The following is a 20,130-nucleotide window of genomic DNA, read 5'->3' on the forward strand; positions in this document are numbered from 1 at the left end:
GATATTAGTGAGAACAGCTGCTTTCAAATCCAGATTGTCCGTTATTGCAGTAAAATCCAGGTTTCTAGCAACAAGATGAGACAGTGCTTCCTTTGAATACTTGTTCCAGCACTTGATTTTAACTCTATTTTCTTCACGTTCACTCTGTTCGTTCTCAATATAAATAAAAATTGTCTCATGATCTGTTATTTTCAATTTGGCCTCTATCAAAGAATGAACTGTATTAAAATTAGAGAAAACGTGGTCTATCAAAGATCTACTGTTTTTCGAAATTCTTGTAACTTCTGTTACAGTCTGTTTCAAGTTGTAAAAATCAGATAGTTGCTTCAATTGCTTCGAATTCTGCACGTTGAGCCAGTCAATATTGAAGTCACCAGCAATTACATTCAATTTACTGGAGTCAATGAAACTCTCCCACCAGTTTTCTAAAATTTCTAAAAATCGCTGATCACTAGAACTGGGGGAATGATACAAAATTCCAAAATTTCCCATCTGCATACCTCTTTCAACTGAAATTGCCAAGAACCAATTATTTTCAACAGATTCGTTTAACCGAATGTTGAATTTAATCGATTCTTTTGCGTAAATAGCAACTCCTCCAGTGTGTCTGGAATGTGAAAGGCAAAAAGCAACTTTGTAACCCGGGATGCCATATTGATCAAATGAATTCTCATCAACAATATGAGTTTCAGAAAGAAAGACTAATCGTGGACGGAAATTTTCTACAAGTTGGCGCATTGCCACATAATTTGTAGAAAGCCCAGCTATATTGAAGTACAACATTTCAAACTTCCTATCACATCTTCTTTCCTTGGGTTGCTATTTACTAGAAAAAATGTTGCTTTTTTTCTTTTCTAACAGCCTCCGATACACTGGACACTGTGTACTATAAGCTGGGTGGTTTATGTCCAATTTAAATTTTTGCTCTTGATTCACTTTTAAACAATTTACGCACTTAAACTCAGTTGACGAGCATCCAGATGTTATATGTTGTTCATTACATCTTGAGCATTTATCTTCATTACTACAAACTTTGCTCTTGTGCCCGAATTCTCCACATTTGAAACAACGTAGAACAATAAAGGCCTCAGCAACTGAACACTTATCCCATCCGATGCTTACTTTACGAGTACTCATCAGACATCCATAAGTGTCATGATCTACTTCAATAATTGTATTATATTTGTTGTACTTTAAACGTGGATTTTCATATTCTGCAACAACTTTAACATCTCCAATCTTGATGTCATCATTTTGACTTTTTAAAAGATCTACGAAAACGTCTGAGGAATATCGATCACTCATTCCTAATATCTTCAATCTTGGTTTTAATGGTTTGGGAACAACAGCGCTAAACTTCTCTCCCAGATTACTTTCTATGTTATTTTTCAAGTTTTCAATGTTATCCCCTGCCGCACACTCAACAATAATCGAGCCGTCTTTCCCGTTCCTAAAATTGCTAATTTTATGGATTCTTGGATTTAATTTTTCTTTTAAAAATTTTCTGGTTTCGTCATTATTTTGCGACTCGACAGGTTTAATCACGATAACAGGGCAAACCTTACGTTTTTTTACGGATTTTGAACTCTTTAATACACTTGCATACGAGCGTGCATTGTTTTCAACCTTTTCGTCATTACCATTGTCATTAATTTCTATTTGTATCGGTTCCTCGCGCTTATTCATTATAATTTGTTTTTTCCTACTAGGGCAGTCCGGTTCCGAACCAGCTGTTCTATTACTCAGAGTACGTTTCCTGTTCATCCCAGCTAATTTTTTATCATCGTTACTATTTTCAACAATTGAACTTTTCAATTCTTTCAAATGTTGAGAAATACTGATATCAATACTTCCCATCTTTTGAACTAGCCGTTCATCGAAAGATCTGATCAGTTTCTCCATCTCTCTTTCCATTGCAATCTTTATTTGATCATCGATGTTTTTCTGGATCTCGCTTAAAGAAAGTGAGAGAGAAGAGATTTTTTCCATCTCTTTCTTCACTTCTCCGAAGTCCAGAATATCATCTCGCGAACAATAACTCTTATCCGACAAACATTCAGTACACTTAAACTGAACATTTTCATTCTCAGCTATAAGTTTTGCAGCTGCTTTTGTGAGGGATGTACAGCGCCGATGATATCGAGCGCCGCAAATTCCCCCGCAAACAACTGGATCATCATTGATCATTATTTTACTTTCACACACTCTGCACACACTCATCTTGCATACAATATCCCGTGCAAGCGCCAGCAATAGCTAAGAACAAAACACACATTGAACACAAAGGGACAACCAAACAATTATATCGCTACAGCCGCCACCAAAGCGATAGCAGACCGTAGCGTTATTTTCAATTTAAATGATGAAAACCAGAGTAAATGAAAGCATGCACTTATACTTATCTGGATCATCGGTTTAATTAAACGTTGGACACAACTTTTTTCACGTTTGCACACAATTTCACATACAAAATATTAAATTGAACGGAGCACAATTTCTACACAAGCTACCATGTTCGCAATTCAAATCAGCAATCCTTCACCTTCACGAAACTCGTCGGACAGCGAACTACGACCACGATTGAATTCACTATACCAGCGATACACAGTGGTTTTTGATGGAGCTTCATCGCCAAAAGTCAAATTAAGTTGATTGACGCACTCTTGTTGTGATAATCCACGTCGAAAGTCGTAAAAAATCATCGCACGAAAATGTTCACGATTCAGTTCCATTTTTTTGCCGAGACCAAACTTTCAACTAAATCCAAATAGCGTCCGTATGACAAAATGTTCTGAGTACGTATATCGTCAAAAATGTCAAACTTTACGATGGAACCGTCAGATAGACTCACATGACATCAGTGTTGCCAATTCCCGAAATATAAATAGTGACCCTCGTATTAATGTTCTGGATAATTTTTCATTCATTCCTATTGTTGCGAACGCTCCTTGTTAGCGAGCACACCTCTGCAATAAAGCTTTGGTAGCAATTGACCGATTAGGAGTGATCGGGTGCAATTACTCTTAGAGAACGATAAGGCAATGAGAATTCCTTTTGTGCCAAAGTTTCCTTAGAAATGAACGCATGTGCTTGATTCACTCGATCCAAATTTACCGATCGTTAATATTTTGAGTAATTCAGAATTAGTTTCAAGATAGATTTGATAATTGAAATTATTTTTTGTCGGATTATAAGTTAAGTGCCTACTTGTCTCCACATCATATGATTCAACTTTTCTCAACTTTTCTTTCGAATTTCCTCATTGTTGACTTCCATTGTTAACATCTTGTAACTCACATGTGAATGGAGCAAAAAAAACCAGAACAGTAAAACGATTTTTTTAGTGTGATCACCTTGACAACGAGATTAAAGGGCCTGGCCGGGTAAGGGAGTAAAAACTGCCCCCAAACCAAATCACCAGCTGTATGACAAATATTGTATACGATCTATATTTATAAAAATGGATTTCTGTCTGTCTGTCTGATTCTTATGGACTCGGAAACTACTGAAGCGATCAACATGAAAATTGGTACGTAGGGGTTTTAGGAGCCGGGGAAGGTTTTCGTGATAGTTTGAGACCCCTCCCCCCGGGCGCTGCCAAACAAATGAAACACGAATTTCTGCATTACTCGAGAATTATTCAAGCAAATGAAACCAAATTCGGCATGTGGAGGTTTTAGAGTGCAATAAATGTTTGTATGATGGTAAGACTCTCCACCCCCCTCTCTAAGGGGGGGCTGCCATACAAATGAAACACAAATTTCTGCATTACTCGAGAATTATTCAAGCAAATGAAACCAAATTGGGCATATTGAGGTATTACAGTGCAATAAATGTTTTTTATGGTGGTTAGATACCCTTCCCCCCTCTCTTAGGGGGGGCTGCCATACAATTGAAACATAAATTTCTGCATTACACGAGAATTAATCAAGCAAATGAAACCAAATTCGGCATGTGGAGGTTTTAGAGTGCAATAAATGTTTGTATGATGGTAAGACTCTCCACCCCCCTCTCTAAGGGGGGGCTGCCATACAAATGAAACACAAATTTCTGCATTACTCGAGAATTATTCAAGCAAATGAAACCAAATTGGGCATATTGAGGTATTACAGTGCAATAAATGTTTTTATGGTGGTTAGATACCCTTCCCCCCTCTCTTAGGGGGGGGCTGCCATACAAATGAAACATAAATTTCTGCATTACACGAGAATTAATCAAGCAAATGAAACCAAATTCGGCATGTGGAGGTTTTAGAGTGCAATAAATGTTTCTATGATGGTTAGACTCTCCACAACCCTCTCTAAGGGGGGGCTGCCATACAAATGAAACACAAATTTCTGCATTACTCGAGAATTAATCAAGAAAATGAAACCAAATTAGGCATGCGAAGATTTCAGAGTTCAATAAATATTTCTATGGTGGTGACTCACCACCCACTTCTCTAAGGGGGGCTGCAATACAAATGAAACACATGTTTCGGCATTACTCGAGAATTAATCAAGCAAATGAAACCAAATTGGGCATATTGAGGTAATAGAGTGCAATAAATGTTATTATGGTGGTTAGATACCTCTCCTCCCTCTCTAAGGGGGGCTGCCATACAAATGAAACTCAAATTTCTGCATTACTCTAGAATTAACAGCTATCCATTAATGAAACCAAATTTGGCATGTGGAGGTTTTAGGGTGCAATAAATGTTTTTACGGTGGTGAAACACTCCACCCGCTCTCTAAGGGGGGCTGCCATACAAACGAAACACAAACTTCTATATAACTCGAGAACTAATCAAGCACAATTTGGGATGTGAGGGTTTTTGGGTATGAGAAATGTTTCTATGATGGTATGGCACCCATCCAAACATGACAATTGAGAATTTTCGGTAAACTCTGAAGGAAAAAGGGAAAATTCGGAAAATTAAATTCCCATATGTTCTACAATTACATTACATTAGCGAAATTGATCTTTGTTCGAAACTGGAAAAGGATTTTAATGTGATGAAACACACTCCTATATCTTCTTCTATCTATACCAAAAAAAGGATCGCCGGATGTCAAAAAGAAATTTTGGGCGGGACGAAGTTTGCCGAGTCAGCTAGTATTAAATAAGAAATTTTGGCTGTTTATTTGAACCCCTATGTGGTTTAACATGGGATCTATAGTAAAAAACGTACTTTTTCGTTTATTTCACGCCATCCTCAAAAGCTTCGAGCTACTGAATATGCATCTTACTACGGTGTATCAAAAAAAGTTATCAAAAAAAAATTAATCAAAAATTTTAGTACCAAAAAAATATATTGAAATTATTTTTGGGATTTTGAGATTCAGTACTACTCTTATTCATATTTAAATGTGTTCCTACGGATTTTCTAGATATGTGTGATTTTTTTCAGTGTTGCGCGGTCCAAAAAATATCTTTTTTCAAATTTACAAAGGTTCTGGCTGGGTAAGGGAGTAAAAAGTCCCCCAAACCAAATCACCAGCTGTATGGAAAATATTGTATAGGGTACTAAATAAAACATTTTGGCAGTAGTACCATATATTTGAGTCCTTATATGGTACACCATAGGATCTATGGTGAAAAATGCACTTTTTCGTTTTTTACACACCATTCTTAATAGCTTTAAGACAAAAATAAGAAAAAATACTGAGAGTACATCGTACTAAGGTGTATCGATAAATATCTTCGAACTATGTTTTCATCCAAGAATCTAATGATAAAATAAATTAAATACGCAGTACAAAAAATATATATATTTTATGACATTTCGAAATTTTGAAAAAAAATACAACTTTGAGGCCCACTTCTGCTCTAATTTTTATTTAAATGCGTTCGTATGTGTCTTTTGACGTAAAACTACGTCTTTCATTAAGGGTGCCGAATCAGAAAACAGGTCACGTTTTTATGAAATAAAGTTAATGTTAATATCAATTTTTGCCGTGAACGGATTCTGGCGATTTACATACCAAACGAATCGGAAATTCCCTAAGATTTGTTTGATATGCTATACATTACAATCCCATAGTCTGTATATGGTTTAAATTGATGAAAATTGGAAGCATTCCCATTTCCTCATACAATTGTTCTGTCCAAGTGTGTGTATATTTAGGTGTTTCAAACAGGCCCCGGCCAAGAGGATATGATCCGCGAGTCAAGATGTGTCGCAAATTTAGCTTTCATTGCCAAACTATCAAATTACTCGGTAAGATCAAGGCAAGTCTATGGAACAAGGTGCGCCCATTCGCTAATCATATTTAACTAGAAACAATCGTCAAATTCGGGGAAGTTTAAAGAAGGCAGTTTTGCAATCTTAAAATTTAAATGGAGATTCTTAAGTTATTCGATTACTTAACACACGACGCTCTCTTAACCATTTGGCTGTATATTTCACAACACACAACATTTACAAAAACTCGCAATTATAATATAAAATCATAATCAGACATAATTCCAGTTCAATATTACGTAATACTGTATTGCACAGAATACATATTTGAAATAGAAAAGTAAATTTTCATTCATTATTTTTTTTATTTTAGAAATGTGTTAATGTCATCCTGTAAAGTCATGGCTGTAGAGTGGTTTTCACATTTTGACCCGCCTGGCAGTATGTTAAGTGCCTTGATTTACACCAGCTTGAGGGATTGGCAGTTCTCGCAAGTAACAGTGGTCGCAAATTGCATTTGCGACCCGGACATGTTTGAAAAATAGTGCAACATATATTGAAACCCCATTTGTAATGATAAACATAAACAAGGAGGGGAGATAGCGGGAGGGATTTTTTTACGCTAGAGTATTAGTAATGAATCTCTGCTGAGGCAAATATTCAGCCATTTTCCAAGCAGTTGATATTGTTTGTTTTCTGTCATCATAAGTTGGCTTTGTTGGTGCCTTTCGACATTGCCTCAATGCATTGAACTGACGCTTTGATGAAGCAGGTGTTAAGGTTGTGCACCAAAAAATTATTTGGGGAATACCAAGTTATTCAATAAGTTATAATAAGTGATTAATTTATTTGGGTTCGCGTGCAGATAGATTTTTTTTCACTTATTCCGTCACCAAGAAAGTAAATGTTGTTCGGGAATTTTGTATTTGATTTAGTTTCGCTTGCCAGTAGCAAAACTTTCCCCACTAAGGATGACAGCTACGCTTATATCGAGTATGTATTGTTCTGCGAGCACAAGAATGAATCATCAAACAACTATCGTGAAATGATTCCACAATAAAAAAAAACATTTCAGGGCGACCTGGTAGAAACAAGCGACTTGAATCTAACTACAGCGTAGTTCTACGTCAACAATGCGGTCGTGTCTTAAACACAACTTCCTATAATTTTTTTTCTACATTTGGCAATGCAGAAATTTGTCTTTCATTTGTATGGCAGCACCACACCCCCTTAGAGAGGGGGAGGGGTCTCAAACTATCACGAAAACCTTTCCCGGCCCCAAAAAACCGCTACATACCAATTTCATGTCGATCGGCTCAGTAGGGTCCGAGTCCATAAGAATCAGACAGACAGACAGACAGAAATCCATTTTTATAAATATAGATAAGTAAATTTTCATGAAAAATCGCTGTTTAGATCGAAAAATTCTTTTAGAACAACATTTCTGAGGGCATAAACTTCCCAACAAAAAACCATTTTTCGACCTTCCAGACCGGGGTCCTCCCTTAATTATAGTCAGTGTTGTTCAACACTTCAGGCGGTACATGCTTTCAATTGTATATTTTGAAAATTTCTTCAATGACTTTCCATCTTCATCATATTATAAATCCATGGAATCATAATTGTAATCCTAACATTGGTGATCCTAGCATAGAACTTCCGTTTCTACATTCAACATAAAAAAAATATATTTAGACAAATCCCTCGCACACGAATTCGTGTTCTTGGAGAGACATGAACGAGCGTGAAGGGACGAACGTTAACTTCCTAATATCGTTTGTAGACCTTATTGAGTCAAACAGGAGACTTTATTTTATGGTGGTGAGTAATGAAGAATTTTCGTCAGTTGTCCGAAGAAAAAAAACAGCTCAAACGTTCAAACATAATATTAGACAAACAGATAAATTGCATAATTCTCCTCGTTTTCATTCCACAAACAAACCAAAATGGGCAGCCCCACATTCAACGAAACATATCTTCCGTAGAAATAATGAAATGTCGCCCCAAGAAGCAGATCATACTGAATGATTAAAAGTTCCAAGGATAAGAAATATGGTGAAAATGGAAACGAATTAAGCTGCCTCCAGACACGAAAGAGAGAAATCCAAATTGTGTTGACCTCCTTTCATTCTGTAAAGAATGTTAAACGCACAATAATAATTGTAACGACGCGATTGGATGTGACGCGAATTACACTGAGCAATATTTTTAAACCTTAACTGGCTTCAGTGGTAATGGCTCAATCAAAATTGCCTTTTCACAGTAATTGATGGCGAAGTGGAACTCAGTTTTTATTCAAATACAGATTGACAACCCTCAAACGAAATCTATTTTTCCAGAAGTTAAAGTTTGTCTGAACTCAAAACAAACTATTCACAGTTAGGTGAGAAATCCATAAGTACAAAAAGTAATAGACAATAAATTTATATTGCCCATTCAAAAAAAAGTTATTACTCAAACTCAATAATTCCTTGCCCAAATCCAATGAAATCTCTGCAAGAAAAAATACCGCTTTAGCTGTTCCAAGGACGGTTGCGTTATAACAATCAGTTATTGAATCAAGTTTCAAAATCGACTGACGCCTTTTTGTCTACGTCCAAGTAAAGCCGAAAAAACATTGGAATGCGGAAGAGAATAGGGATCCAGAGGTCTAGCAATAAAGTTATTAAACCACACAGGTGCTAAACCCACATTCTCGTTGATTGGCTTACCGAAAATATCCTATTCGCAAGCCAATGAACTTGTGTTCGCGAGGAGTAGAAACAACCAGATTAAATGCCCTCAAACTGAAGGCAACATTTTTTGGACAGCGATAAAGTGCGCAATCGCGGGCATTATCCCGTGAACGTGGTTTCTGACTCTCGCTCGTTGAAGTCTCCCCGCGAAGATCTCTCACTCTCTCTCTCTCAGTTGATCGACGGGAGCTTTTCATGAAATAATCAGCGAATTCAATTTCCCCACACCGCGATAGCTTTACTATTAGTGACGAATCGAGCAGAGACCTCGCGGTAGATCCGCAATACAACCACGACTAAGATTGGATCGTTGCCTATTGGCGATGGGGAAAACTTCAATCCAATGTTATTATACTGTTTCATCATCGCCTTCGAAACGAGGAGCTGTTTATGACTTTTCGCTTGATCAAGATTTTTTTTACGTCTCTTACGGTAATAGTAAAGTGGGAGGAAATATTTAGTACCGTTTGTTGTGGCACAAACACTCACATTGAACTTCATCGAACTTATATAAACACCCGCAGAAGAGCTGGTCCTCCAAGATCCAAAATTAGGGGCTTAGTGTTAGTGGCACTCGAAGGTGTTTATGGCTGAGCGTTGTCTCCGTGCTGACGATTTGCGTGCCGATGGCTCTCGATTGATTTGATTATCACACACATATGCGCACTCACTGTTTGCGGGCTCAATTTGCTTAATTATGCTTCACTAGTTTCCATCCACTGATATTATAGGTTAATGAGTATGCAGGTGACCATGTCTTTAGAATTAATTACGGCAAAAATGAATCAACTTTACGTGTCACCGTAGGCAACGAATCGTTACAACCACTTAGCGAATTGGCAGAATCGTTTCTTCTTCCACTTTGATGAGGTACCTCGAAGAAACAGTATCAATTCCCGTCACTCGAGAGTGTTACTCATTGCACAAGTTCCGTTCGATTCCTCCAAAAAAACACATAAAACAAACCCAAAATAGCACTAAAATCACACATACTCTCACTCACGATCTCGCGGTTGGTTACTTACGATTTCTTTTCGTACACACCATTAATGAAAAACTACGTAAAGTAACCGAACGCGCTGAGTCCGGAGATCTACTTTGCTCCAATGCGTGTTGGGCATGAGACAAAACGAGACAGAAACGCGACAACCCCACTCGGTACTATACTTTCCCTCCGCAAACCACCCCAAAAAATACTTCGCACAAAGGCTAACCCGCGGATAACCAACCTTTCGAATAGCAGCGCCCACCAAAAACAGAACTGAACACGCGAACACCTGAACGAAGACTGTTGCTTAGAGACTACTCACCAGGTAAGTTGTAGCAAATGCTCTCCCGCAGATTGATGCTTCTCAGCCAGTCAACAGCTGGTGTTGCGTCGAAGAAGCATATCCAAGACATCGCCAGCTTTGCGGCAAAGTTAACACGCATACGTGGAGTCGAGCGCCAATGGATACCGACGATGCGTGGGGAAGCTGGGTGCGATGGGCACCAATAAGTCAATGTTTTTGTTTTATAGTGTTTTATACTGTTTATAGATTGTGATACCGAAACATCTAAATGGAAAATTTTTTGACGTAGGATTACGTCTTTCAGGAACATATTGAGGGTACAAATTGAAAAAAAAATTTAAAAAAAACTTTTTAAGTTAAACGCTTTCATTGTGATAAAACATAATAAAAATACAGATAATGTGCTAAAAGCTAGAAAATAATTAGTCAAATAGCAGTTAGTAGTTGAGACTAAAATAAAATCGTGGGGCAAATGATGAAACTATTAACTACGGATAACGGAAATCGAACGTGCCCCACGATTTTATTTTAGTCTCATCAATGCCCTAGATTAATGAAGAATGGGATGTGATAACTACTAACTGCTGTTTGCCTAATTATTTTCTAACTTTTAGTACATTATCTGTATTATTATTATGTTTTATCACAATGAAAGCGTTTAACTTGAAAAGTTTTTTTTTCATTTTTTTTATATTTTCTAGTTTTTAGTACATTTCTCTACAAAAAACATTCCACAATTTTTGAAAATGATTGATTTTTTCCTATTTTTTCAGAATGTTTTCATGATGTATTGTATTCTATTAGCCAAATCATTGAATTTGATACCGGATGATTTGATAAGGATGAGATTGGAAAAAACACCATTTTGTGCCGGCGACCTTTCTGAATTTAAATTGTTCATAATTCAGTTTATTTTCCAAGTCAAGTCCATTCATTTGATACACATAACCCTATTGACACTTTTTAAAACTAAATTGAACTCAGCCATTTGATAGCGACGGCCAAATTGGATTTTCCAAGATGATAGAATACACAGTATTAGAATGACAGCAAAGATGAAAGTGTGTTCCAAATTTCAGATCAATTAGTCAAAAGGAACGGGATAAAATTTTTATCAAGGTTGGACAACCCTACAGATATACAAATACACATACAAACAGGTCAAGTTGAATGAAACCGTTTAAAAAAGTAATTGGATGTTTTGTTTTTTTGTTGAATTTGAATTTTCCATAAATAGCTGTGATCTACTGGTCAAGCCCCTTCATTTGACACCCATTTTGATGGCGTTTGATTTGAGAAAATATGTAATCCGCCATTTTGTAGTGGCGGAAATTTTGGATTTGCCTCCCTCATGAATAGCTGTGTTCTACTAGTCTAGCTCTTTCATTTGATACCCATATTGATAGGATTTTGAGAAAATATGTAGTCCGCCATTTTGTGGTGGTGGCCATTTTAGATTTGCATTTTTCATAAATATCTTTGTTCTACTAGTCAAACCGGTTCATTTGATACCCATATTGATGGGGTTTTGGAAAAACTCATATTGATGGGGTGTTTAGAAAATATGTGATCCGCCATTTTGTAGCGGCCGCCATCTTGGATTTTTTAAATCATGAAATACGCAGTTTTATAATGACTCCAGAGATGAAAGTGTGTTCTAAATTTCAGATCAATCGATCGACAGAAAGGGGATCAAATTTCTATTAATGTAGTATAGCGCTACAGACAAACATGTTACAAACATACAAATTACAGGGCAAGCTAAATAAAACCGTTTAAAAACGAAAAGTGATTGTATCGTGAAAAATGTCCAATTTCAAACGCTTATTGTTAGTCATTTAATGATGGATTGATGAGATTTTTGCGTCAATCGAATTCACTCATTTTCTTACGTAGAATAAAACAATATATGTCATGAAAGTAACTATCGAACAATTAATAAATCTGAACTGTTATCCAAACTGGAATACCTCGTTCTGATTGGTCGAAATCGAAGATACAAGCTTCCTCTTTTGCTCACAATTAGTGTTCAGTCATTTTCTGATAGATTTACGAGAGAAATAATATATTTTTTGAAACTACAAACCTTTAAATCAAGGTGCCTGGGGAAATCGGTATTGCAAATACAGTGGAAACTGGTTATAATGAGATCGAAAGGAATTGACAAACGCTTAATAATAAGCGGACGTCATACAAAGCGTTTTGTAAAAAAAATGTCGGACCTTATAATCGGTAATAATTTATTAAAAAATGGGTCATAACAAGCGACACGTCACTGTAAAAGAAGTCATCATATCTGACTTGTTTACAAAGAATTTCAAATGAAACCAAACTTCGTTGTATAATTACGTCATAATAAGCTGTTGGTCAATATAAACGGAGTCATAATAAACGGATTCTACGGTATATGTAAGTCGGGGGCATATTCGTATTGCAAGTAAGTCAAATGTTTTTTTTCTCTATAATAAAGAGAAAACATGTTTTTATGGTGAGAAAATTGATAATTCTGTTCGATAATGATAATTATCCTACATTACCATGGTGAGTTTTTTTTTCATTATCAAGTAGTTCAACGATGTATTTTTTCAAACACATTTAAAATCAGCGTGCGACGGATAGTCTAACGGCATCCTACGTCAACCATGCGGTCGTCTAGGACACAACCCTCCTGTGACTTTTATTTAACACCGTAAACTTTGATATTGGACATTTTTCGAGAGTTTTGACGTAGGACTGCGTCACTCTACGAAATTAAAATGCGGCATGTAATGAAGTGCTCAAGGTCGCAATTTTGAAACATGGAGAAATATCGAGAAATCCGTTCAACACAATTGGGTAGAAAGTATTCCAACACTAATTTTCAAGGTTATTAGCCGAAATGGCAAGGTTAGCGACAAACATAGACAGTGCTGTCATTTGTTGTTTTATTGCCGCGAACGATGTAGGAATACCGCGATGTCGTAATAAAATTGTTTGCGAGAGATGAACACCCCGGCGACATATTCCGGCGGCTGGAATACCTCTCGGCCAAGGACCGTACGGGATCCAGGCGGCTGCTTTCGGTGGAGATACCAGCAGCCATCAAGGTGGTGAAGGAGTGGATTCGTCGAAAAATGAACCGCTCGGATCGGAAGACCGCAGCTGACCTGGTTGGGTCTATCGGGACTGCCTTCACTATCGTGACGAAGGACCTGAGGACCTGATACTTTCGCGGAACGCAAGTCAGGAGTTCGTGTTTTCTGATGAGAAACTCTTTGTATTGCAACAGCCGCATAATATCAAAATGATCGGCTTTGGGCGCCGACGTTGACCTGCATTCCTACGTCCCAAAAAAACATCGTGCCCGGTTCCAGAGCGCCACGTCGGTGATGCTTTGGAGGGCAGTGTCCAGGCGTGGGAAACTTCCAGTGGTGTTTATCGAGAAAAACACGAAAATTACCGTCGCGTGCTACCAAAGTTGTGCTCTGGAGCTACCAAATATGGCTGCCAACGTGCGCTAGCGCGAATGAGAAAGGGAAAAAGGCCCTTTACTGAATGGTTTTCGGTAGGCCAGATCACGTAGAGCACATAACAAGTATGCGCCTACTGGTGCGACCCGGTAGTACTGCGTCGCTTGGGGTTTTTGGCCTGGACGAGGTCAGATAGAGAAAGAGAGTGGAGAGGAGAAGGAAGGGCTGTCGAAATTTTCGGTTCCTTACCGAAATTGATTCGGTTTCCTCATACTCACTGACAACTCCTGTTCTTCTTCTTGTCATTGGTCTCTGCGGTGGATCTTTGGCGCTCACTTAGGCTCCTCGTGGTCTATCCCTCATGGATGTGATATTTAATAGTGTTACTCGGATGAGTGAGCTGATGCCACGACACTTTGCGTTCGTGGCTCGGTTGAGAGTAAGTTTATTAACCAAAGTATGTTTCTTTTATACATCAATTTTCCTTACGGCCCCCTCAGAGGTCTTATCTCATGCCAGAAGAGCGTAACATAGTAGATCGGTAAATCATTATTATTCTATACCTAACTCAGACGGGCGGACGAAAGGGAGATTGTTCACACGCACGCAGGCACAATGGGCCTGATTCTTGAATACACTACGAATACACTTCACGGTGGAAACGGAAAGAAACGTATTCGCGATGACAACGGTACAGTGTCGACATCTGGATACGAGATTAGTTTCCCACTAAATTTATCATTATAATATCAAATTATCTTCAGATGAATCTTTTGCATGAGATTATTATATCACATGAAGAAAACAAAGTTTTCCACTCACATTGAATACCAGTTTGATACGAAGAAGTTAATTTTCATTAATGATTTTTTATTTAAAAAGTGCTCATTCTGCCTGAGAACTCATTACTATCTTCGACACTTCACTAACTCAATTCTGCAATGTAAAACGTAGTTCAATGGCGTGCCGTTTATTTCGTTTCCACCGTGAAGTGTATTCGAGAATCAGGCCCAATATCTCTTTTCCTCTCCGTTTTATTGCTTTGGGGCTGTCCACATACAACGTGGACAACTTTAGGGGGGTAGGGGGTATCAAAATGTCCACGCTTGTTCACGGATAGGGGGGAGGAGGTATAGACTATATCTACGTGGACACAAAGAATAAATATTTTTTCAAATATAATCACCGATACATTCTAAATTTAATAAAAACTGTTCCGTATTCAAGAATTTTAAAACCTCGCCCAACCTGAGTATTTCGTAATTATCAATAATCTGATTAAGTTGTCTGTACTTTATATATTTTACTAAATCATTAGACTTCTTCACTGAAATCCATGTTCTGAAAAAAAAATCACGTAAACTCCAATGTAACATTTTCGTCAACTCGAGAAGACCCGAACATTATCCCGCGAATTGTCTTAAAAGCTATCGATCTTTATCGCTACTTTCACTACTAGCAGTCAAGAATAACTCTGAAAAACCAATCGTAACTATTGTTCCGTGATTTGAAATAAAAGTTGAAGCCTCGGAGCGAAAAATGTTACATCGGTCGTTTTTACTGCTCGCGTTTGCACATTGGTCTTATCACGTTGCACGACAAAAATTTTAAACTAACTACTAAACGACAATCCAAATATCAGCATTTTGTTCTAAAGACAGACTATCATTGTTATCACTCGTTGAATTGCACTGAAATGAATAACAACACTCGGAAGAAACAAAAACTCAAAACGACCGAAGTACGACTTCGTATTGTTTTGACTGCTTTGTTACTTCGGACAAAGGAAAGTGGCGCCCGATGTAACAGCCGGGTGCTTAAAATCCTAATCTATACATATTTTTTGTATCGGCGATAAAAAGATGAAGAAGATAGATACGTGAACGATTGTTTTTGTAATACATTCAATGATTGAAAACTAATAGCGTGCGCCCATTAACTCGATTTGTTTACATTTGTTACATAGGACCTTTTCAAAAGTTACGCGAGAATTCCATAATGGTTGAGTTTTCATGATATTACGAATATGTTTTTTTCATCAAATATAATTTTCTGTAGATTTTCTTCTAACTCGAGAACAGTTAGTGTTAGAATAAAAATGTCTGTATAGTTTTGCATGCAGAATTACGTGTAAAATCATTTTTTTGTATTACTTTTTCATCAATTTCTATCATTTAATATTTACATTTGCGTAAGATAATCCATGCACCACTAGTCATCATAATTTCCTATGATCCACTTACCTCTCCACGCTAATAACCTTTTGTTTACATCGAGTACCGTTTCTATTATCCATAGAAACTGCGTATTAATTCGTGATCAAATTCACTAGACATTAAAATTCGTACAAAAGAAGTGTAAATTATTGCATGTGGTTCGATAAAGTATTCAGTATGATTCCTTGCTGTGGTGGATGAGAGCAGACATACGATCGCAAAGGGTTAATGAATTGCAGAGTGATCGATAATTCGACAGAGTGATCTGAAAATTCTCCGAACTATGGCGGAAAAGGTTTCGTATTGCGCTACCGACTAAAGGTGAATCGGAGATTCAGAGGGAAGATGAATCGGCATTTGCTGCGATCAATCATACTCCGGAGTGGGCAAAGATCTGCACTCAACAAAATAAATAAAGGACCAGAATGAGGTATCGAACATTTTGAGTGGGCTTTGGAACGCTGTAATTCTGTCATAAAACGATGCATTTGTCAAAGCAATAACTGGGTCTTGTATAGAACATATCAAAATTGCCCGTCGATGTGCTATGCGATCGTTATGTCATGAAATATGCATAATCCAAAAAAAAAGGATAATTTTTCATTCGATTTCCAGATGGAATAAGTACACTTCTGAAATGAAGCTGAGACCTCAAATTAACATTATTGTATATGAGTATTATATGTATTATTGTATATATGTATTATTGTATATTATGTTTTATCAACACATTTCATTGCAATTGTTGAAAAAATCCTGAACTAAAATTGTATTTGAAAATAATTTTAAAACTACTTTTTTTTATTCGATTGGCGTTTGCAAACACAATTAGTAAAACTCAAGATCATTCTTTGAAGTTGTGTAGTTTATATTCAGATGCGGATTTTTCCTCACCTGGTCAACTTTACAGTACTAGTTTCCGTGTTGGCAAACTAGATAGCCTGCATATGTTCGCTGATAATGGAAAAACAAAAAAAAATCTTGTTTACTCAAAAGTATTTCAAAATCAAACGAAGCATGTGCTTTTTCATGCTACTCATTTCTCTACCGTACAACAACAATGAGCCACAGCAAAACTGGTACAGCAGGGTACAGCTATAAAAATTTGAAATAAAATAAACTTAAATGGAATTCAGGCGCAATTCAGATATTTCCTTAATTATTAAAAAAGAAAAAAATGTCCACGTGGACAAGGGGGGTAGGGGTATGAAAATGTCCACGCTTGTCCACGGAGGGGGAGGGGGAGTCTAAAACCGTGATTTTTCTGTCCACGTGGTATGTGGACAGCCCCTTTCATAGTTTATTGCTTTAGCGAGCTCTCTCTGGGATTTCTCCCGTTCTGCGCTATTTGCACAAAAATAAACTCTCTATGGTTCCTAGTATTTATTGCGATCATCGCATATGGTGCGAATAAGCTGTGCCATTCTATGCCTGTTGGCCCGCCGGGAAGAAGAGGTAAACAATTCTTGCCGGCGGGTTACCGCTAGGCGGAAGAGATTTACTGCATTTTTTTATGTTTATTATAGAGCGCGGTCTAACCACACGCTCTAAAAACGTGATCCATGCGGCGACACCAAAAGAATACTTGACGGGACGTTGACGGTGGCGTTGTATGTGCATCACGCTTCACACGTTTCGTACTACAGGAAGGGAATCAAAATGTTGGAATCTCGCTATACCAAGTGTATTGCCCCTCGAACCAAAACTATGTTGAGGAATAAATAAAGCTTTGCCAAAAAAAAGTTTGTTTTCATTAAAAATTTCGGTACTTTTCAGCCCATGTAGTATAAGACCGAGTTTCTGGAACAGGTTGTGGCTCGGCACTTCGGGAACTCTATGGGAAGGATCATTATGTCTTTCAACAGGACGGCACGGTGGCCCACAGAATTTGACTGATTTTCTCGATAAGCATTGAAGTGGTGGTTCAGTTTGAGGAATTTTCCTCACTGTTGATCCATTTCATAATAGATCGACATGACCGTCCATTAGAGCAACCGTGGATCGTTTGTTACTTCCACCACATTTGCTATACTGGAAAACACGCATTGTTAGAGATGTCGAACAGTGCATGATAACGCGTGATGCGCTTTATGGGCCAGTGGAATCAATTATCCGTTTCTCTTCAAAAGTGACCACCGACTGTTTTGTATCATACTTAAGTGTCCCCAATGTGGAAGAGTTGCGGTTTCAACAATACGACTATATGGATCATTCACCAAGTTATCACAAAAGGCCTCTATTGATGTTAAAAGAGATCGAAAATTGACCGAGGTTTGTGCGAAAAGTACCATGACTTAAAAGTATCATGCTCGCGGGGCGGAAGAGTTGATTTGCACCCCCTTCTTTGCTAAAAAAGTTGAAACATTTGCACTCATGGAAGAGTCTTTGACGCACCCGGGGCGGAAAAGTCGATTTGCACCTCCATCCCCGTCAGAAATCATATTTATCCAATTTCTCATATAAATTTGATTCATTTTGCACCCCTAAAATTGGGCACTCGGAGGCGGTCAGCCCCCTCCGTACCCCCTAGTCGACGCCACTGGTCATGCCTTTCGTTTATGCTGATACTTTCGGACCATTTTGATTGATACTTTTTGAGTAAACCTCGTGCGTAAACAAAGAAGGGTCCGGTGTAAAGTGGAGAATTCGAATTAGACACAACATAGAATTTAAGCCATTCCATGCCAAACCGATATAGTGACTCTCAGATTTTTGTGAAAAGTGGTAGATTTGTTCTTAATCGCAAACAGTTTTTTTTTTCATTTTTCTTTTGGGTTACCATTTCCACTTTAGGGTGTTCCGAAACATTTCTTTTTTCACTTTTTTCCAAGAATCACTCTTTTTAAGAAATCATAACTTTTGAATTCAAATGATCAACACATTTAATTAAATCTAGTTAACTAGTCAATGGAATTTTGTTTTCGTAATTATTGATTTTATCTGTTTTTTTTATATGGTTTACATGATCTCGGGATCAAGGGCGCTATACATTTTTCTATTTTTCTGAAGCTGAGGATTTTTTACATAAAATAACTCATAATCAGAGATATGTTCTTTTTTTTAAGTTATAATTTTTCAAAGTTAACATGTTTTTAGTCTTCCAGACTGGATCTAATTTATTCGCATTCGCAACTAGAATCTAATTTATTCGTCAGTGTGATATTTTTTCAAAGACGACATATATGCTTTAATTTGGTATGTTACTCATCTGAATCGGTACAGTAGTTCAAAAATTACGAATTTTTGAAAAAAGTCATTTTTGGGATAAAAGGGAAAAATTATTTTTGGACCATCGGTTAAATTTGTTATGTAAAAAAACTCAGCTTTCAAGAAAAAAATATAAAAAAAATACAGCCCTCTTGGTTCCGAGACCATGAAAACCATAAAAAAACAAATACAGGGCGGACACGATTATCTACAGTTTCTGATTTCTTTTCACTGTATACAATCGAATCCCGTATATAATCGAGTCAAAAAAAAGTTTTTATTCGTTTTTTTTGCATGTATTTTTTCGTATTTTGAATATAAAAGAGGAATTTGATTTTTGATTCATCCCCTTAAAGGCAGAAAACTCCTTTCTCACATGAAAAAAATAATTTTATCCAGATTCTCTCAGGAGGTGATAGACGATCATATTTGATGAAAAAATCCTTCTACGCATATGTTCGAATTTCAACAATGACAGAGTTATAGAATTTTTGTTTTTGTTTCGGACTCTGTTGCCTCAAACTGGCTCTACATTAAAAAAAGGGTGGGTTGTATCTATGATATAACCGCAAGGTTGACGTGGGACTACCTTAGCTTAGTAATCATTTGTTTGTATCGATTAAATTTTTGATTAAATGAAACAATTTCCGAATTCAATTGAATTCAATACATTTGCGTTGTGAGTAAAAAGTTTGAACAAATGCCTTGTCTCTAGTGTCTGCACGATTTTACCAGGTACTTAAGTTTAGAAGACCGTTTTAGGGAAACGCACTCTAGTCTGCACAAAGGCAAGCGAGTACAAATGTACTCGTAGTTTGCATGTATTTGCAATGCCAGTTTCCCCAGACACCTTGGTTTAGAAGTCTTTATAGGTAAACAGATTTCAGTCGGAACAAAAATACTCCCGATCTGCATGAATTTGCAATCCCAATTTCCTTAGACACCTTGGTTCTGAAGCCTGTGTTGAGGAAACATATTTTAGTCGGAACAAAAATGCCTCGACTTGCATGTATTTGCAATGCTAATTCCCGCTCGCTCCAAGGATTTGTAGTCTGTATTAAGGAAACA

The 20,130-nt window shown here is 37.3% G+C and overlaps 1 protein-coding gene across 4 annotated transcripts in view; it reads right to left on the reverse strand.

Annotated features, from left to right (window-relative positions):
* LOC129780044 (dual oxidase) overlaps positions 1 to 10,182 on the reverse strand; it is a 172,530-nt gene extending 162,348 nt beyond the window's left edge. The window contains exon 1 of one of the 4 annotated variants that reach the window (XM_055787918.1): positions 10,128 to 10,182. The gene's annotated coding sequence lies outside the window, so the exon portion shown is untranslated. Of the gene's footprint in view, positions 1 to 9,923; positions 10,069 to 10,127 lie in introns of those variants that run through there. The other 3 variants (XM_055787921.1, XM_055787920.1, XM_055787923.1) reach the window with 3 other exon arrangements.
* Between the last annotated feature and the right edge of the window lie 9,948 nt (positions 10,183 to 20,130).

The sequence above is a fragment of the Toxorhynchites rutilus genome, chromosome 3 (assembly GCF_029784135.1).
Source record: "Toxorhynchites rutilus septentrionalis strain SRP chromosome 3, ASM2978413v1, whole genome shotgun sequence".
NCBI lineage: Eukaryota > Metazoa > Arthropoda > Insecta > Diptera > Culicidae > Toxorhynchites > Toxorhynchites rutilus.